The sequence below is a fragment of the Euprymna scolopes genome, chromosome 42 (genome assembly GCF_053919585.1).
Source record: "Euprymna scolopes isolate OS-2025 chromosome 42, ASM5391958v1, whole genome shotgun sequence".
Classification (NCBI taxonomy): Eukaryota; Metazoa; Mollusca; class Cephalopoda; order Sepiida; family Sepiolidae; genus Euprymna; species Euprymna scolopes.
This window is the reverse complement of record NC_136523.1, coordinates 62,824,555-62,847,567: the sequence shown is the minus strand read 5'-3', so window position 1 is coordinate 62,847,567 and position 23,013 is coordinate 62,824,555. Positions and strand designations below refer to the sequence as shown.

The window sequence follows — 23,013 nt, the reverse complement described above, 5'->3', positions numbered from 1 at the left end:
AAAAATAAAAGAAAAGAAGAGGGGAAAAAAGCAAATGGAATAATGCGTTTTTCAAACTAACATCACCCTTTGAACCAATTAAACTGAATTCATCTTTATTTCTTTAATTTGTTTAAATCGAATTAATCCAGTCACCTCAAATAACATCATTTAATGCATAAGGTGCTATTTTTGTTTTTAATTTTATACGCATTAATAATGTCCTGTAAATGGGCGAATCAATCTGAAGGTTTAAAATATAATAATGTTTGTGAGTAATATTTGGGCCCCTACTTAAAATCAATAAACAGCAGCATAAAGTAAGCAATAATTACGAAAGCAGGAACATGCAAATCTCTTAATACAGCATTTCTTAATACATTTTGTTATTCAAATCTTACTGAAAAGTTAGAAATCAGTAGGTTAACTAAAGAAATAATAAAATACTTCATTTAACTCTAGGCATGATAAAATATACACGTTAGAACATATTCAGTTTACTTCCAAAGTTTTTGTCGATACAATTTAATAACGGATTTTATTGAATGTCATATATGTTTTTATCATGTATATAAGTGTATATATATATATATATATATATATATGTATACGCAGGCGTATATATATGTATATTATATTGAGTATATGTATTTATGTTTACGTATATATATATATATATATCTATACATAAATAGAGAGAGAGAGGGAGAGAGAGAGGTACAGACAAACATTATAACATATTTGGGGCAAACATTTTTCTCATTGAAACACGCATTCACCTTTTGGTATTAAAGAACGCATACAGTTTTATAATTGCAATTTTTCTTCATATTAATAGGTATTTCAATTCATTGTATGTGATTTAATGAGTCATTATTATTATGTAAAAATAATTGCATTTAAATCAATAATCATATTAATTATTATTATTATAATTATTATTACAATAATAATATGTTTTAATATTTAACACAATATTTAATAATAATAATAATAATAATAATAATAATAATAATGATAATAATAATAATAATGTATATATAAAAATAAAAAAATCACTATCTAACAATTTTTACCGCAACTTGAAAAAAAAAATAGAAATAATATTTATTATTAAAGAAGAAAAAAGTAATTATTATTATTATTATTATTATTATTATTATTATTATTATTATTATTATTATTATTATTATTATTGACTATTCTGTTAAATTTTAAAAACGATTTGTGTCTGTTTATATTTCTGTTACCTGATTACCCTACACGTTTCTAGCTGGAATTAAAAGATAATTAACCGTAATCTTCGTATAACCATAGTATTTCCCGTTTCTCCCAAAACCACATTTATAGATATCGAGTTAATTATATGCATTTCCAATGTTTAAGTATGGTCACGTATGATCGCTTTTTTTTTTATTAGAAGCGTTATAAAAACATTTAAAAAAACTTTCGGCACTTACAGAACACATTTTGTTGTGCCTAGCTATAAAGAGAGACTTGTTTTATTTTTTAATTAAAACCAATTTTTTTATAATAAAACATCTTTTTGTCAAAAAATATGTAAATTTATGATTATGTTTCAAGTACATATTATAGTACATTGAGCTACAACACTTAAATTTGATAAATAAACTACACACACACACACACACACATATATATATATATAATTATTTTTTTACGATACTAGTGGGACCTGTTGAAATTCGATAAGGAGCTCATATTCATATCTAATATATTGATGCTGGCATTCTGTAGATGTTCAGCGTAGATGGAGACGCTCTGATATTATTGTAGCACTTTTGTTAAAACTGCAAAAGTATTCATTTAAGCTAGCATACTCGTAAAGACGTATAAACTTTCTACTTGTGAGACGTCAACTTGAGTTATAGTTGGTTGAATGACCACGTCCCTTGTTCGGTATGAGGTAGGTTCATTGATCTGCCGATCTATGCCGTGTGGTGCTTGACCTGTTTAAATTAATATGTATTCTTTTGCGTGTGGCGTGTTTGCTCAGTTGGCAGAGTTCTCGCCTACCATACAAGAGATTCAGGTTTCAAATCTTGAGTTCAGATGTGTCTAACTGATAAGCCCAAATGAGGGCGAAACTCGAGTTTTAGACTTCCGGTTTGCTGGTTTTCTTGGCTCTTGTGAGCTGCGACGTTGTCTGGTTGGGGAAATAATTATATATTTTCTCACATTCGGAAGATTATATATATTAGTATATTTGGGCAGTATTTTCTCATTTATGCACGTTTCATTGAAGAGCAGAGAAAACTCTAGTTTGTCTTCTAATCCATTTTTTCTTTTAGATGAACTAGTTTCCGAACATTCTGTTCGAATGTGAACAGAAATTTGCTGTATTCGAGTGTAAAAATTGCCGTATTCGAGTGTAAAAATTGCCGTATTCGAGTGTAAAACTTGCCGTATTCGAGTGTAAAAAATCACCGTATTCGAGTGTAAAAAAATTGCCGTATTCGAGTGTAAAAATAAATTTGCCGTGCATCGGCATGACTCGAACCAGCATCTATGGTCAAATAACCATGTCACCTATAATTTCCTAATAGCTCCATTTATCAGCACCTCACAGCACACGACACCGCCAAAACCGAATTTAGAGACATACTAAGAAAAAACACTGCTAGTTTAGTTGTCTGTCACTGTGATGTACGTCTCCCAATTATTGAAGCCTTGTTAACCCTTATTAAAAATAAAACAAGCTCAATACGAAGTGGATGGCACGCTTAAATGCTTTTAAGTATTTTAAATGATTTTAAACGATTTTAATCGTCTTTCTATCTAATTCATAACCTTATAATTTATTCTTTTTCATCACTCGCCTCAGGACGACTTATGGAGGTCGAAAACGTTCGCAAATACGCAAATTTCTTTTTACACTCGAACAGAATGTTCGGAAACTAATCCATCAAAAATGTATTGTAAGAAAAACAAACAAGAGTTGTCTCTGCTCTTCAATGAAACCTATATATATTTTTATACACACACATATAGATATAGATGTAGATATAGATATATTGATAATATCCCTCTAGTTTTTGTAATGTAAGTTCACTAGTACGTCGGTGTTTATCAAAACCTGCTCAATGACAAGCAGAGCATAATTATCTATCTTTTTATTTTTCCATTTCTGTGTTTCTTTATTATGATTTTCTATATCTTTTGACTTTAGAGAGAAAGAAAATTTGTTTAAAAAATTGAAAATTAAATAACTGGTTACATTGTAAAAGATCCGGCCCGATGGCGCCATTCCTCTAAATGAATTTTAACAGAAACATATATATAGTGGATGTACGTGTGTGTGTTCGTAAGGGACATTTATCAGTCTGTAGATTGACAATATGATAGATCCACCGAAAGTGATTGATGGGCAGATTAACTTGAGTCGAAGTCGCCGCCAAATCGATACGGCTCCAGCCGAGATCGATGCATTTTATGTTTTGACTTTCTTTGGTGATTTGATCTTTTGTCTTCTTTTCAGGAAAACTAAGAAGAGCGAAAACAACACGAGAACTCAGTCGTTTTTTAGCTAAACACAATCAAATGAAAATCAATTTGCTAATAGGACACTTTCAATTCCGTTTTCAATAACATTTCGTCTGCATGGATGAACCGCTACAATAAGAATTGATTTGTTTTCGAAAAAAAAATTAATAACGTTGACACAAACCAAGCTGACTTAGAACGGATTCAGACATGATTAGCTCAGTTGAATGAGATTAGAAAGTTTTTAAAATGAAATAAAACTTCATTGATTATGACTGCAGGTTGAAGGTATGCTTTTAGTCCAATTTTTAATTATATTTGTTTATGCAGAGCTTGGCTATTAGGCAGCGAACTTGGCCGAAATATCAATTATTGCATATAACTAATTTAATTATGGGATATCTTGTCAGTGACGATCACGAACGTGTAAAAGGTTTGACGATAACTTCCGTATTGTTCGTCGTAGACTCAACTCATCCAAATGCAAGATATGAATGTGATGCTCTTCGATATCAATACTCATAAAATAGTTTTGCTGATCAGGTAAGTAGGTTTTGAGTTATGATAGTTTCAAAGACATATCTTAGGCATGCAATATTGTGATGTAAGATACCGATAAAACTTTTGTCTATCGTTTTCAGGCAGAAGTATGCAGTCTCGCAGCAAACTTATCTTCTTGTTTCATTATTATCAGTTTGAATTTGGATGTTTTTATAAACCCCTTTTACTCTTCTGATCTACACCAATGATCTCCCAAATCACATCCTAAGATCTGTAGACATTTATACTGACAACTACCATCCACTTCAAACGCTTTAAATGCCAAATTTATATCACTAACATTTACTACGATATTGTCCCGTTGGCTGCCGTACACTCATTAGCTGGAGATCTTGTGAAGTAGCCATTAATTCCATATCCTATGAAAGGCCTTTCAAAAGTCAAGAGAAATTTTCCTAGAAAGGAAGCCTTTGTCGCTAATCCTATGACATATAACTGTTAGCACATCTGCTGCAGATCTAGCAGAACGGAAGCCATATTGCATGTCAATAATGAGGTTATTTTTGCTGAGGTGGTTGACACTTCTGTATTTAACACAGATTCAAGTAACTTACTCATGACATATAGGAAACTTATTGGTCTTTACTGAGAAGGAGATGATGGATCACCTGAATTCTTAAAGGCAGGGCGTACTGATGAGGTTTTCCATGATGTTGGGAAGCAATTTTTCTTAAGACAACGTGTTATCATGGTATGTCATTCTGAAATGCATATTCACAATTAGCTTTGTGACAGGGTAACTAAGATACTTTTGACACGAACAAAAAATTGTATAAAAAGGTGAAATAATGTTTTTCATCTTTTACAATACATTAAAACCTAATTGCTATTAATTCAGAGAGTAAGGTGTTATTGTGCAATGAAAGTAACACGGTAAAAACAAATAACACGTTTCTTTACAGTAGTTTCGATTGACAATACTAAAATTGTCAGATTAAACAATGCCTTCAACAGATCGACCAAAAACCGTGTGATTGTGTTGATGTAGTTTATTAGTTCTTGGGGCGAATAAAAAAAATTATCAATGAGTATACTTGCATAGTTGAAACTGAGGTCAGTGATATCATAGCATCATGTTAAAAAGCTGTATGTAAGAAAGGTAGTGCTTTTGAATTATGCGAAGAATAAATATAGTTAAAAAGACAAATGAAACCATATGATTCATGAACATTAATACATTTTTAAACTGCATATATCCAACTGACAATCGGACTTATCCATTCAATCATAATGGAATCTTATAATCATTATAAAACCTCAAGAGTTAATACTTTCGTGGGGAAATACTGTAACCTAATGCGAGACTACAGACTGTCTAACTCAACAGTCGGTAAATACAGACAACATTTCGTTGTTTTCATTTTTTATGTAACTAAATTTGTTGTTCGCGTCTTTCTTTATGACCAGGGTCTCAACATTTAGTACGGGACAATTCTTTGCCTGAATATACCTACTTCCTATTGCATACAGTATTCTGAAGTTATTCCATAACTGAGCAACTATTTATATAATCATGCTTGAAATTTGCTTGGTGGTTTTACGGTTACAAAAGGAGTATAAGACCTATACATTGAATTTTGAAAAATTGAAAGTTCAAATTCTGTGCAAATTTCGAATGAGAATAAAATTTTCAACATCAAGATCCAGGTAATATAATATACTTTATAATATATAAACTTCATTGAATGCAATATTGACCAAATAGTAAGCTGTTACGATGAATATGGCAGAAGGTTATCGTCAAGTATGATTTACACCTTTTCTGCGACTTAGACTTTGACATTTAAACTTGATGTTATATACATATAAATTAAACCAAGGCTGGTATTTTGAGCAAGTTTTGTGACGATTGATCATAGAATGTAAACGCTAAGCAATACAAACATAAAAATTTGTGACATTCAACAGGCAAAGTAGTAGAAAAACCATCTGGGTGAAAATAAGTATAACATTCAAAGGCAGTAGGGGTTAAGTTAGTACACGGCTTTGCATTATGTAAGGATTCTGTTTTCTGAATCTTACAAGTTAATGAATCGATTTTCTTGGTATAAAAAAGAAACGAAGAAAGTTAGGATTGGAAATGAAAGGAAAGTTTTTCTCCACGTATTCATCGCTGTTAATTAACTGGCAATAGAAAAATAGTTTCGTTCAAAGTATATCAAAAGCAGACGAGGAAAACAAAAAACAAAAAGAGAAATATTCAGAGTCGTCCGTCGTTGGAGAAGACTCATAGAAAATGTCCGCGAGCAACTGTAAAAGAGAAGCAGATTAAACAAAATGATTGCAAAAATCGTCTGCATGTGTTGCAAAGACTCACGAACTAATTCTTCGTGGAATCTTCTCAATTAACATTCGAGGGAAAAAAGCAAATACAAGGTCACGAAGTGCACGAATTGAAAATTCTTAAACATTACATACTAAATAATATATATGTGTATGTAAGGATATGTACATATGTGTAAATATATGCATATATGTGTATGTTAGTAGATGTATACATATTTATACAAGTATATTGCCACATATATGTATAAAACTGTATACACATACACAAGCACACACACACACACACACACACACACACACACACATATATATATATATATATATATATATATATATATATATATATATATATATATATATATAAGTACCAGCAGGAAAACCGATGTTGTTCCGGATTTTAAGAATAATACAATATCCCTTAGACAAGGAGACTTAAGGATCACAACGATTTTTTATTGTATTTAAACTTTATTTTTATAAGCAAATATACAGCAACATTGATATATATATACGTATATATATATATATATATATATATATACATACATACATACATACATACAACATAACATATCTACAATATAAAGCTGAATGTATGTGTGTGTGTGTGTCTGGTCACGAATAGGCTCCTATATGGTTGATTATTTTAAAAAACTGATTACATATAATGATAGAAGATGTGTCGAGACACGGGAATGGTGCTTGATCTAGCAGAACGGTGGTTCCTTAAAATTGTGAGGTCTGCGTTCGCGCCTGGTCCACAAAGTATGGAAATAAAAAATTAAAAAATTAAAAAAAACGTTTAAAAGTGGTTTTGATATAGATGTACATAAGAATAATTTGATAGGTATGTTTTAACTTAAATAGGGATGGTATAATAAAATTGTGGGGTCTGCGTTCGCGCCTGGCCTCCATAGAATGGAAATAGGCACAAACTTTAATAAAGACTTTTCATGTCTATCTGCGTAAGCATACTTTGATAATTATGTTTCAGTTTGAAGAAATATGGTATAATAAAATTATGGGGTGTTCGTTCGCACCTGACCTTCATAGAATGGAAATATGTCACAAAGTTTTACAAGGTTTTTTAATATAGATCCACAGAATATTGCGATAAGTGTTTCGGTGTGAACAGGTATGGTATAATAATTTATGGGGGTTATCTATTTTATTTTTACTTTCATGATATTTTGCTTTGGTTTTGATACCCCCAAATTCAACCCAAATTTACAACCCTTCCTTTTCATAACCTGTCAGACTTTCATAAATCAGAGTCCATTTTCTGTAGGCTGTTTTTGAACCCAGTCAACGACGGGTACTTTTGCTAGTATATATATATATATATATATATATATATATATATATATATATATATATGTAAACAATGCATATAAACTAGAATTGGTCTTTTTCCGAATCTGTACATCCAAGAAAGTGTTTGAACGTATTATATATATATATATATATATATATATATATATATATATATATATATATATATATATATATATATATATATATACATACAAATTATTTCTCGTAATATATCATAATAAGTAGAGGATTGATTCAAAAATAATCATACATATGGAATCTGCATAAATTAAAATATCATGTTTTAGCGTATTGTACGACTGGGAAACGCCAGGCGTCCAGCTAGTAATACATAAAATAGATTAAATTAAATTGATAAATGAATATAAAAATGAAAATTTCTGTAGTAATAGAGATACTAATAAATAAGGAAACCTAATGTGTAAACTCTATTTCTGTTTACAGCTGAACTATTCTCTTCTCCGGTTCCGCCTTACGATATTTTTAATGTTTTTCTTGGAGAACATTGTTTGGTTACCTTCCTTTTGAAAAAGAGATGTTATTTTTGAAATATCAAGATCTCAATCATCCCGTTTATTGCAAACAGTAAGTTCATGTTTACTGATTGGTTTTGTGATTGTCTTGAATAATAAATATACGAAGATAAAACATAACAAAAACAAATAAGACCTCCTTTCGTTTATTCATTTTTGTTTATACGTCACACTAGTAAAACAGCCGGTTCTCTGCATTGCTATAAACTTCTTATACTCTTCCACATCTATTTACCAGCAATGCCTCAAGCCAAATTCTTTCTGTGTTTTTTATATAAATGTACGTGATGACCAGATTATGTCCCTTAAAACGTTTTCAATTTTCCCCAAAAATTTGAGAAAAAATTAATTGAAGTTTAATGCCCCAACATTTCACAAATCAGTAGATGTATGAGATTTTTACAAAAATCTTCTGCTTCTTATTTTCTCCCTATTCAAAAATTTACAGACGATGCAGTTTGTAAAAATATAGTCACCGGGAGTACCCGGCGTTGCTCGGGCAAGTAGAGGTGGTATATTAAGGAAACCCGGGTTGGGGAAGGTGTTAAAAAGTAGTAGTAGCGGAGGGGATCAAAACAACAGTAGGCAGCCCGGGTGGAGAGAGGTGTTAAAAGAAATTAGTAGGCAGGCTCGAACGTCTAAGCTGATCTGCCCATCGCGAAACCGGAAGTCGCGAACGTTGGAATTCAGGTTAGTCAATCGAAAGGAGACGATGACTTGCGAAAATACCAACCCCTCCTTATTGAAAACTGCCCGATGGAGGCTGAAGGAATTAATGTTTTAGACAATTGTTTTTATTTTTGTCGAACGTTTTTGCGAGACATACAAACACACATACATATTTTGTCTTTTATATAATAGATTATTTAAATATTAGTCAAATCACCTTCGACCAATTAAATTGGTTTCAACATTACTCAAAAACATCTTATTTTTCTTAAACTATATTTTAGTAAAAAAAAAATTTTTAAACATATAATGGAAGCCAAATGGAACCATTACTTTATCATACCACACATCTATTCAAACTGAAACATGCCTATCACAATATTCTTATGTGCATCTATATTAAAAAAGAAACGCTTGTTAAACTTTATACCATACTCGGCATTGCCCGGGCGTGTAGATGTGGTATAGTAAGGAGACCCGGAGAGGGGAAGATGTTTTAAAAAAGTAATAGTGGCTGGGGGATATAAATAGACCCCATAATTTTATTATACCATATTTCTTCAAACTGAAATATAATTATGAAAGTATACTTACGCGTATATCAAAAGTGTTTGTTAAATTTGGAGGCATATTTCCATTCTATGGATCTCACATTTTTATTATACTATCCCTGTTCAAGCTGCAACATACTTATCAAAGTATTCTTATGCGCATCTATGTCAGAAACCCTTGTAAAAGTTTTGTTTTTTATTTCCATTTCTTGGGCGCGTACGCAGGCCCCACAATTTTTATAAATCGCCACTGTTCGAAATGTAACACAGTCATTTTTGCTCGTTGGTACCTCGTTACAATTAACCTACATTCCGTTCCGGCCATAAACACGCATGCATTTTGCATTAAGAAATAGTAGAAATAATGCACTGTCTTCAACCACACTTCTTCTGAGTCGGTACTAATGGCAATGAGAGGTGCAAACGTATGGAAACATTGTGAAGATAAGTAGAGAGCACAAACTGCATCTGTTAGTCTCAATTGTAATTCATGTTAGAAACGATCAGCGTCACATAACTTCGGTGGTCTAAAGGAGGTCGGCTTGCCAACGTATAGAAACTTCGAAAAAGATGTAGTTTATTGTGTTCTTTATTAATCTGACACAAGCGTTAATTTCTATTAAAATAGAAAGGTTTTCAGGTTTGGTTTTTAGAGATAATTGCTTGAGCGTTCGATTACTAGATTTTTTTTCAGAAATGTAGAAAAATAGCGGAGGAAATTAAAAGAAAAAAATCATGGAGATAACAAGCCAGACTTTCGGTGGATGAAAGAACCTCCAAGTAATGGTTATTTTATGAGGAAGCGGAGAAATATATCAAGAAAGAGCGAAAACGGTGAAGCGAGCGGATAAAGGATTTAATAAATACGGGTATGCATCCGGTAACAAAGGGGTCAGGAAGAAGAGCAATCTACAAAGGCAAATAATACTATTATTTTCAATTTTTATTTGTAAAAATATAAGGGATATAATTTGAACAATTATTGTCATGCTAATTCATCAGTGTCAACGCGTGCATTAGCCAGTTCGTTTTCTAACGATAAGATAATTATGTATTTCAATACATGTGCAATTCAACTTTCTCATGTAATGATATTAAAATACCAAGTTAATTAATGTTTTATTCTGCTAACATAAAATTCTGCTAACATAAAAGAAAACACTTGTTTTTAATAAGAATCGATTTTTTCTTTATTTTGGTGTTAATTAACAGAAAATAAGAAAAGAATGTTTGGTTTCAAAGCGAATATTTGTTTGAGCCATTGACATTAACTTTGAAAAAAAAACAGTATACAGGTAGCATCAAAAGTTACAATACTTTCTTCACAATTGGAATTTACGCAAATTGGCATTATCTAAGCTTTTACTGATGGATCACTGCTTATCAACGCAGTAATCATCATATAGGTAACAGAAAACTTTTCTCTCTATATATTTATGTATATGTATATATATATATATGTTTTAAAAAAATTGCTTACCAAACTCCTCCTAGAGTTTTTAATCTACAGACATGAAACTTAATATATAGGGTATTCGAACCGAATGCGAAACTTTATATGGTTTTTAGCTGGGGAAAATCAGTGCAAAATATGGAAATTAAAATGGAATTTGTCAGGTGAAGATCGGACGACGGCATTACAATTATGCATACGTAACGTAATAGCTATTGGTTCATGCTTTAAGTTTTAGCCTGGCAAAACGCATGTCTTCATAGTTCAGACATTAACCTTAAAGAAAAAGTAAATCGTAAGCTAAACGTTTTGGTTTCAATTCACGGTGGTCGCGCACTAGTATTTTTTTAAAACCATTACTATATATTGGGTCCAATATAATATAACAATAAATACGAAATCTGCATTAATCAACATATCATATTTAAACGTATTTTCCGACCGGGTAATGCCGGACGGGCTGTTAACGATCGAAGTTTAATTTCAAGCTTCGAAGTTACTACTGCTGTGTCTTAATGCATATATGAGATTTGTACAGAAATAATGTCGTTTTTTTCAAGGTTCAACTACAAAAGATCATAATTCCTTTCATAATAAATTTCAATAATCGAAATAACAACCATTAGAATTGACACATTTTTGCCAACTAGAAACAATGTCATTTATCCCATTAGCATAGAAATCCGGAGTTCTGAAAGCTATTAAGTCACTGAAGCCGATCTGACATCATCTCAGCTTTTGAAGCATTTTTCGCGCTGGAAGTTGTTGAGATGCTTGAAAAAGTGATAATCGGCGGGAGTGAGGCCCGGTGGATATGACGGATGAAGCAGAGTCTCGTAGCCCAAATCGTTCAGCTTTTGCCTGGTCAGTTGTAAAACATGCGAACGAACGTTGTCACGGAGGAGAATTGGTCCCTTCATATTGACCAATCTCGGACACATACGTTGGAATTTCTGGTGCATTTCATCAATTTATCGGCAGTACTTCTCCACTGCAATCGTTTCGCCCAGATTCAAGAAGCTGTGATGGATGAGATCGGCTACAGGCCATAAAATAGTCACTATAACATTTTTTTGGTGCAATTTCGGCTTCGGGGAGTGTTGCGGAGCTTCTCCGGCATCCAACCGCCGTGCCGAACGTCACTGGTTGTCGTAGATTATCCACTTCTCATCACATGTAAAAACCCGCTCGAGAAATGTGTCGTTTTTGTTGCGCAGAAGGAGCGTAGAAGACAGTTCAAAACTATTAGATTTTTTTATTATCTTTCAATTCATGCGGCATCCATTTACCCATTAAAAAAAAATCCTATTTGTTTTATAAATGGCAAACGACTATTGAATGGTCGACCTCGAGTTCAACTGCAACTTCTCGTGTGGTTTTGCGAGAATCGGCTTCAAGTAAGGTTTTCAAATGTTCGTTATCAACCGTAGTCGGTCAGCCGCAACCGTCTTCATCTTCGAGGTTCTCATCATTGCGAGATTTCTTGAACCACCATTGTGCCACACGTTTGTTAGTGGTTCCATAGGCCAAACGCATCAATGATATCCCGAGCTGTCTTGGCCGCTTTTCGGCCTAGTTTGAGCTGGAATAAGAACATCGTGCGGATTTGAATTTTGTTCATGGTGTCGAAAAGCCTGCAAAAATGAATAAAGTGATTGAAAACGGTAACGAATAACACGATTCGATAGAGCGAAAGACGCGCTTAAAATGATATATAACATGGCTGTATATATCAATAAATTAATTTAGAAATCTATTATACAAATACCACCTGTCTGTTTTAATGTATGTATGTATGTATGTATGTATGTCTAAAACTTTCGATAGAAGCGATGGATTTTCATGGGAACTATATTGTTTTGAACTTCGAACGACAAATATCGAAAAAATTGCTAAAAGCATTAATTCCTTCACCCTCAGCCGTGCATTACTCTACAGAGAAGGGACACTTTTTCGCCGATATTTTCGAAAGTCATCCTCTCTTTTCGATTGACTAGCCTTAATTTAAACCGTCACCACTTCCGGTTTGGTGATGGACGCAACGACAAAGACGTCACGTTTTTTTTTCACGTTATTTCTCTCCTTCGCAGTACGGGTTCGAGCCTGCCTGCCTACTATCACTTTTTTTTTGCTCAACACACACATCCAAACACCCGGTCAACGCCAGGCACCCAGGCTAGTCATATATAAAAGTAACAAATTTAAGAAAGCGATATTGTTTTTACACCAACCTCATAAGATGTTAATACTTATATTTCATGTATATTCGCTTCGCTTGGGAAGATAATTTGGAGTTGGAAAAATAAAATGGTTTCTTTTATAGTAATCTTTTCTTCTAAGAGTGTTACTTCTTCGCAAAATAGTCGCTAAGCTCGACTATGCGTATGATATGATGAACGTTCATCCTTGAAATAAATGCAATAAAGAATAGCAGATAGCGTCCTCCATTACATTTCGGAGTCTAGCCAATGAAAAATGCTCTGAGTGGCGCCTCCTCAAATATAGCAGCTATACTCCATCTTACTCCGCATCTGATCGAATATCTAGGTAAAGAATTGCATCAATAGTTGGGTATTCTCTGGAGCGAAAGTATAATGCAACCATTTTAGCATCTGTCATACCTACACATTCGATATAATTTTTCTATTTGCTTCTAGAATGAAAATCAATTCAAGAAGTTCATTAAAACAAAGGACTTTTAAATTTTTTTCGTTTATTTCAACTGGAACAAAACAAGGATACACACATTGATGATTGAAGAAGATAAACTTATTTTGTGTTAGCAAATGCTTTAAAATTGACGCAAACTTGATTTTATGCAGCCTGTAGTATCTGGCGACGGACAAAAGAAATACATAATAGAAAAATAAATGGATAGTGCTTCCTCTTTATATGCTTGCGATCTCGTCACCTTATATGAATGAGATAATTCCAGTGTCAATAAAAAGCTTTATTTTGTTAGGGACTAGATTGATTTCAGTTCAGATTTTTGGAATAGCACACGTTGTCAGTAGTGTGTTGGGTTTTGGAGCTTTAAGTATGCCGAGTGTTGGAGTAACGAATTTTGACAGCAGTGTTTTGCATTTGGAGTAACGAGCTTAGCCGACAGTGTGTCGAATTTAACAGCAGAAACTTTTAGCTGCAAGTGCAAAGTAGTTAACAATCCACTTGCGAAAGTACAGAATAGTTACCACTTGATTATTAATCTTCAATTGTAGAAATATTAAATATAACAAGTAGCTTTCCATCTGCTCCTGTACTTTTGAAAAAGCTTTATTATTTGCACTTCTGTTCCGGGAGATAATGAGTACACATTGAAAGAGTACCTGCGTATTTATAGTGAAGCACGGACCGTGTAATTGATAATGCCACTTCTCCTTAACCAAGTTCTTGCTTAAAATTTCAACGAGATATCAAAGAAGCCGCACTTGGATCCCCGAGTTTTACTTCTTCTAAGACGTTAAGTTATTATACCATGAGAGTTTAATCTCTGCTTGGAGAAAGATTAGAGGCAGATGTGTAAAATCATGCTGCCAACCGTATTTTTACATATAAAATGAGATTACACACACGTTCGAAGTAGTGGGATATTCAATTAGAAATTATGAAACTAAAGTTAAGTTTTTTCAATGTTTATTTCAATCCAAACTTTCAAATGTTTATTTCAACCCAAACAAGGCGCAGGGCCACTTTGACGCACTACAGGGAGAAACGATAAAATTGTCCCCTTAAGAAAACAACACTAAATCTTTCTTTTAAAACTTTTATCGAAAAAATTAAATCAGGTAACTTGATTATGTAGTGGAGCTGTCGTCTATTCAATGTAGCCGCCTTCAGTCTCAATCACCGCCTCGATACGGATCCGGAACTGGGAGCATGCCTTTTCCACAAGGGTAGGAATACTCGGTAGATGGTGGCGATCAGGCTGGCTTTGATGTTGTGGGAGGATATGTTGGTGATGTTCTCGACGAAGTTGTCCAATGGGTTCAGGTCGTGAGAGGAGGGGCAGTGAGAGAAGTGTACAAGCCTGGGTCTTTTTGGAATTGTAAGCCATCGCCGAATGCTGCTGTCCTACCCAGGGTCTTCCAGCGGCTACCTGATTGCACCAGAGTATCACCGCATTCTTCAACATCCATGCACACTTTGGTGTTGACTTTGAAAATGTGAGGTGGCATGATATGGCATTCACTTTGAACCACATCAAAGACAAAAACTGTTGCCGGATGTTTTCATCACTCTCGAAACATCCATGTTATCTGGATTTACATTTTGAGGATGCTTGCAATGGTCTTCTCATAACTTGGATCGGTAGAGAGCACGAATTGTACAGCGGCGCATCTCGATCTCGTCACTAAACGTTGCGTCACTTTCAGATATGATAGAAGGCTCCTATCGCGCTTGGGATTTGTATACGACTTGCTTACTAGTAGATTGCAGAAAAAAATAATACCTGTTTTTATCAAACGAAAATGGAATCATGTAGTCTTTTCTAGAGCGTCAATTTTATTGTTCCAACTGTATTTGGGACCAACTTCACAAGGATACTATGTAGGGAGTTGAGCAACGATATGTCTGCTCACAATACACTTGAACTACTGCATATCAGTACGGTCAGAGAAGCAAGTACCAAAGAGAAAATTCCAAAGCAGTTCGAGGGAAGAAATTATTTGAGAAGAGGGGTTTTCGGTATCTATGTATATACAGTGTAGGGGTGGTATTTTGCTAGTTGTCAATTTAGTCGGGAGTATTTAAGTCAAGCGCGTACAAATAACATTCAATTAAAATACTTGTAAAAAAATCACAGGGAGGTAATATTATTGCGATGCGACAGAGGTTGTAGTTTATTTTATAGTGTGGAACTTATTAGGTTGGCGACTCTTTTATGAACCAGTTAAGATGTGGCAACAGTTCTCCATGCATGGGCAAATGGTGGCTTTGTAGACATACAAGGGGTTTGAGTATTTTTCTATTACGGTGGAGAAAGAAGATCTTATTCGCAGCAGCCTTGAAATGTCTTTAAAATATTTGTTCCAATTCATGTTGCCGTTGAATATTAAGCCGAGGAGTTTTAACGATGATCTTTCTGGTGGGATGTTATTAGTTATGTCTATTGTTAGTTGAATAAGTTTCTCATACTTATCAAATGAAAGAAGCTTAGTCCTCGTGGCGCTGACTGTTACTATAATTTTACGCACCCATTTTACTACAGGGTGGAGGGTTTTCTTTTGGATTTCAGCTATTTCCTAAGATATGTGTTCATTCGTTTTCTTTCGTGTCTCTCATAAAGCTTGCTGTACCAGCAAATATACCCATCGGGCAATTTTTAACGAAGTTATTTTTGTTATTTAATTTCAGGGTATGATGTCATGGGGTTTGCCTTTTTGTGAATAGGATATCAACGTGACATAAGGTCGATTTCGAGCACCACCACCCGATCATTGGTGAGTCAGAAATGGCAGCTTCTCTTGATGTAAATTGGGTAATTTCCAGTAGAAATAAACAACCTGGTTTGTTTTGTTATTATAATTCCTACCACTATTTCAGTTAGCAGAAGACAATAAAAAAAAACGGAAATACGTTAATATCTATCGAGCAACTTACAAATAGTCAACTGAAAAGACGTAAGGCATAACGTCATTCAGAGATATTTTTGTTACAATCTGTAATCGAAAAACGCCTCACATTATGTTGTAAATTTCTTTGGTGCTGACTGGCTAGCATTCAACGAGAATGGCTTGATACGACCATGTTTTCTAGAAAAAAATTACAACTACTGATGCTCAGTCATTTTAATCCGGCCAGAAATGTAAAAACATATGAAAATAAAAAATTATCGCTGTCATGTCCGTAACAACTATATAATCGGTATTTAAAGTACTGGGCGAACGTTACTTCATACCTATTCTGTTTTTAAAGATACGAGATTTACAATTGAAAGATGAGTGTTTCTAAACTTCTTTTATATATTAATATCTATTTCTCATTTCTTGAAGATAATTCCATCACCATTGATCGTGCACTTATAATCGTTTTGCAATAGGGTATCAAGTGCCATTTTTGAGTTTTTGAACCCTACCCACATTTGAACTAGGTCTTTCCACCCATTTAGAAACACCAAGTATTTTATTAAATTTACCGCTCATTTCGACGATTAATGAACTGTATTATTATGCGTGGAGTAGTCACGTTGACACAGCATTTCCTGTCAAATAACGGACTGAGCAACGTTGGTCAGAACTAAAATGGGTAATGATTTAGGAATTCCAGGTGTTGCATGTGCTCTCCGTTTATCCCAGTATTTTTTCCAGTCAGTTTTGGGCTGATCGTTGCGATTAGACCCAAGCAGTTCCGATTCAGAAAAGATGTGGTTGGAGATTACGCAACCATTGTCTCACAATTAAACGCGCAACTAGGCTTACAGGGATGTTCATTGTTTCTTGAGACTGAACGGATGCATCAATAATAAGAGGTGTTACAAAAATGATGGGCGAAGAACCGTCTTCGACGTTACTTAATTTTTGCGATCTGACGAGAACCATTGTTTTAGCGTAATGCGGTCATGGAGAACAGCACAGGATATATTATTATATACCTGCATCAGTACATCACATTATATAATATATACCGAGAAATTTCCACAGCTAATAGTAGAATTTTTGAAATATGAATATATCGTTATACAGTATATTTTGATAGTAATTCTTCTAACGTAACAGGCTTCATGTTTTTGGAGAAAACGATTAAATCAACACAGCAAACCAAGTGGAAATATAACACATCTTACAGAACATTACAAATAGAGTTTTTTTTTTTTAGAATCAGCGTGTCTTGCAATAAGCGCCAATCTCAACCGATAAATTCGTATCTAATATTAGTAGACCTTTATCGACCTTTACATTAGCTACAACACCACTTGCTCTCGTCTTACGTAACCTTTACTGCAGTTGTCAGCAAGCCAAGTTTAGAAAATAGTTCCTGGAATGCCGGCATTCTACAAATGTTTCTCAACCGGAAATGCAGTTTATGAAATTCCTCCAGTTTATTAGGAGATTACTTTTTGTAACGACAGCGTAAATAAAGTGTAGAATCTATTAATTTAGTTATTCTTTAATTGAGATTTTTTCCATGGATCAAACCGCCAAGTAAATTAACTTAAGAAGTAGAAGTTAAAAGATAGATTACTTTCTCATTGACTCTAGTCCGTCATGGTCCAGTGTTTAGACTAACAATATATAATGCCAAAACGGTAATCTATAATTGATATTGTTACATTTCGGGAGACCATGTGAAATTGTAAGAATCGAATAGACCAATGTAACCTACTTATTTCCAATGAAAATAAAACATGAAATTTTCTGCGTAGTAGTCAGATATTTTTCATACTACTACTAAGCTCTACCCACGTGTTTAGCACTGTTGGAGTACAGACTAAATATATACACTATACGTATATATTATACTACTTTATATATATATATATATATATATATATATATATATATATATATATATATATATATATATATATATATAAAAGGCTTCCTTCAGTCTTGACAGACTATGGATACCCACGGTAAGGGTGCCTGCGCGTGATATTTTTGTGGCCAGAGTTGCGCAATCTCCAACCACACCTCTCCTCAGTCAACATTGTTGAATATCAGTGGCAAACGGAGATTCAGGACGACTGGAAACAATGCCGAGATAAGCGGAAAGCATATACAGCGCCTAGAATTCCCAAATGGTCACCCATCTGGTATTAGCCAGGCTCAACGTTGCTTAACTTCGGTGATCTGACGGGAACCGGTGTGTCAACGTGATTATGCTGTATACACACACCCACATACACACACACACACACACACACACACACACACATATATATATATATATATATATATATATATATATATATATATATATAATAAAATAGTAGAAATTATACATGATATAGATATATATGAACTAGTGAAGCCTCCTCAAGAAACCGATATGTTGCATATTCTATAGATCACAATTTACATGCAGTTGTTTTTCCCTTCCTCAACTTCTATCTATCGAATTTGTTTTATTGAATTTACTAAGATTTTATATTATATTGAATTGATATATTGTTCTATTGAGTTATAACTTTTGTGGTGATTAAAAAGGTAATATATATGCATATATATATATATATATATATATATATATATATATATATATATATATGAATAAAGAGAGAGAGAGAGAGAGAGAGAGAGAGAGAGAGAGAGAGGGGGAGGGAGAAAAAAAAGAGACAAACAGACAGCCAGAAGAAGTTTCGTGCTTGTGAAAGACCGTTTTAGAGATAAAATATAATGTAGTTGAACTGAAATAGCGTTTTGAGTTATGTTTATTCTTACTTTATATATGCACATATATATATATATATATATATATATATATATATATATATATATATATATATATATATATATATATATACTAGCTGTACTCTGCCACGCGTTGCAGTGGCTCAATTTGGTGTAATGGAAAAATTTAATAAAAAGAGAAAATGCATGTTTCTTATATTAGTACAGCAATCCACTGCAAAAGTGAAAAAGAAGGCGAAAATGAAAAAAAATGGTACTCTTGAAGAATTTGATCTGGATCCTCGGGAGTTTCTGTCAATCATTCATGGTTTGGACTTGACCAACAATCAGTGGATGAAGCCGAACGTAGCAAAAATGTTGAAACGCTAAATGTTTTTTGTTGTTGTTGTTTTACAAAAATGTGAGTTAGTAATCAATATTTGGTTGATGGTGGGGGGAGGGGGGTTACTATACACAGATTCGAAAAAGTTGTCCAAAAACAAATAAATGAAAGCAAAGGTAAGGGAAGTTACGTTTCTACCTAATTGGATAATTGTTTAGTGTTTTTATGTAAAAAACAGAAATAGTCGCGGACTCTGTTGAATACGTTAAGTTTGGGAAAGTAATTTGAAAACTAAAAACTATACAAAACAGTGTCTGAAACTCACCGAATATATGTTACCATGACATAGTCTGGCATAATCGGTGGGTTTCTGACAGTATTTTGTATAGTTTTTTTTTTAGTTTTAACTCACTTTCTCTTACTTAAAGTAATCAACAGTGTCCACCACCACTTGTAGCTTTCAAATACCCCGATAAACACTGTTTTTCGAGCCGACTAACCGTTACATTAAATGAAAAGGGTTTGTATTACTAAACACAGATACAAAGAAGTTGTCAAAAAATAAATATATAACAAATAAATGTTATCAAAGGCAAGAAAAGTAAATGTTCTACCTAACTAGATAAGATTTTAGTGTTTTTATGTAATGTATAATCGGTTCAAAAACATTCAATGTTTATCGGTATATCTGAAAAATACAAATGGCGGCAGACTGTATCGAACACGTTAAGTTTGGGGAAATTTGGGGAAAATGAGTTTAAACTAAAAAAACTATACAAAATACTGTTAGGAACTCACTCAATATATATTACCATGACGTAGGCTGGCATATAATCGGTGGTTTTAAACTTTTGCTCGATACAGGTGACGACTTTTAAAAGTCCCTTTTAGTGATTACCTGGTTTGAGGATATTTGAACAACTAAACGGCAAATCTGCTCCAAAAAATCCGGTATTATTTTACTTTAAGGCCCGTTTCATGTTCATATATAACGAAATATTTTATTGTAGATTTCGGTATGCTAAAAACGAATCTGCAAACCGTTTCCGTAGCAAAAAAAACTTTCATGATATTCATGAAATTACTTTTTTGAAGCGTGGGTGATCACTTTTCAATGTAAATTTAACTTAGAATGAGCACCCACTTTCTGGCCACCTGAGAGAGGGGCATTTTTCTGTGTTTCTTGGCTAAAAAGTTTTTTGTTTGATTTCTTTTGCATGGTAATAACCCCTGAACTCTGGGACTATTTTCCATTTCACAGCCGTAGCCTTCGTTTACGCTATGCGTGAGCATAAACGAAAGCCAATAAACATGGGAAAAAATCCCCCCCTCTCTCAGGTGGCTAGAAAGTGGGTACTCATTTTAAGTTAAATTTACATGGAAAAGTGATCGCCGCTTTTTCGAAAAAGTAATTTCTTCATATCATAAAAACTATTTTTTGCGACGGAAACGGTTTGCAGATTCGTTTTTAGCACACCAAAATCTACAAAAAAATATGTTGTTATTTACGAACGTGAGACGCACGGCCCTTCATGGAAAATTATATAAAAAATCCGGGGGAAAATATTTTTCAATAAAAACAGCAAATGAATTTGACAGAAAAAAAATGTATGCTATTTTTTTTTCTTTTTTCTGTGTGTTTCTTGGCTAAAAAGTTTTTTGTTTTATTTCTTTTGCATGGTATTAACCCCTGAACTCTGGGACTATTTTCCATTTCACAGACGTAGCCTTTGTTTATGCTATGCGTGAGCATAAACGAAAACTGTTAAATATGCATTCGCGTACCAAACTGTCTTGTCAAAAAACCTTTAAGCCAATAAACACGAAAATAAATGCCCCTTCCTCAGGTGACCAGAAAGTGGGTGCTCATTTTAAGTTAAATTTACATGGAAAAGTGATCACCCACTTTTCGAAAAAAAAAATTTCTTCAGATCATGAAAACTATTATGGTACTCCTTGGGCGTTGAGTTCCATGGCGACCCGCAGAATTATTTAATATTCGTTCCCTTAGTACCCCCTAGTCAAGGCTAACGCATGCGCACGTAACATTTTTTTATTTATTTACTTACGTGGTGGAGTTTCTATACTGATAGGTTTTTTGAAATTTTTTCACTGGATTATTATTGATTGAACACTAACCAGATTATGAAAAAAAATTGAAAAAAAATCATTTCAACATTTGAAAGGGGTACTCACTTTTTAGTTACCACGTTCTGGTAAATCGGTCACTCATTTTTTTTTTTCTAAATACGGAAGTGTCTTCGGGAGATATAAAATGGTCGCATGTTGACGAAGCAATGTATCGGGAGGCGTACGGGATGAAAAATTATTGGTAAATTTTTAGATTAGGTCCACCTCCTCAATTTTCTTTTAAATGACGACTTGAAATGGTTTTCGACTATGCTGAAAACGAAAATCGCATTGAAATTTTGCAGAAATAAGTAGTTATCAAGATATAAAAAGTTGTATTATGCATTGTAATCTTTGGCGGCCATCTTTTTTACGTGCGTGTATTTGTTTATGGCGCGTGTGCACGTAAAAAGATGGCAACCGAAGAATACAATTCATAATACAACTATTTATTTCCGCAAAATTTCAATGCGATTTGCGTGTTCAGCATACTCGGAAACCTATAATGTCGTCATTGAAAGGAAAATTGTGGAGTGGACCTAATCTAAAAAAATACCAAATTATTAAACATTTCTCCAGCATGTTAGTGAAATTTATAATACTTAGAAAATTTTTTTTAAAAAAACCCAAAAAATCACCTTTCATAAAAACAACTTAAAAAAAAACACCCACAAACTGACTTTTAACTGAATAAGTAAAAAAAAAAAATTTTTTTAACTCGAAACTTTATTTTCATAAAAACAATAAAAAAAGGTCATGTTCAATCTATTTTTTTTTTCTTTGAGAAACAAATATATTTCTGACTTACAAATGCGGTAGAGGCTCATATTACTTTCTATGGTTTTGATATACCGCGTTTTTATTGGTTACAAAATGGGTGACTGATTTATCAGAACGTTGTAACTAAAAAGTGAGAACCACTTTCAAATGTCGAAATAATGATTTCGTTTTAATTTTTTTTTAATAATCTGTTCAATTAGTGTCCAATCAATAATAATCCAGTGAAAAAAAAATTCCAAAAACCTATAAGTATAGAAATTAAGCATGGGAGTGATGGTTGTACAACGTCGCCTTTCGCACTTTTACAAACATTATTTACGTTAACTCTTTTCATAAATAATTTTTAAAAAAAGTAACTAAACCATTTATTGATAATTTGTCTCGTGTACAAACATTTATTTATTTACGTAGGCTTAACTCTTTTCATGAATAAGAAAAGTTTTACTCTTTAAGAATAATAAAAGGAAAAAGTTACTGAACATTTATAAAAGGACTTACTTCTTTTCATGAAGGCCAGAGGAATAGTTGGCCGAAAAGTCGTGAAACAACAGCTAATAAA

General features: G+C 33.3%; 1 pseudogene; it reads right to left on the bottom strand.

Moving 5' to 3' along the window:
- Positions 1–18,584: 18,584 nt before the first annotated feature.
- LOC145267228 (5S ribosomal RNA) lies at positions 18,585–18,701 on the bottom strand (annotated as a pseudogene).
- Between the last annotated feature and the right edge of the window lie 4,312 nt (positions 18,702–23,013).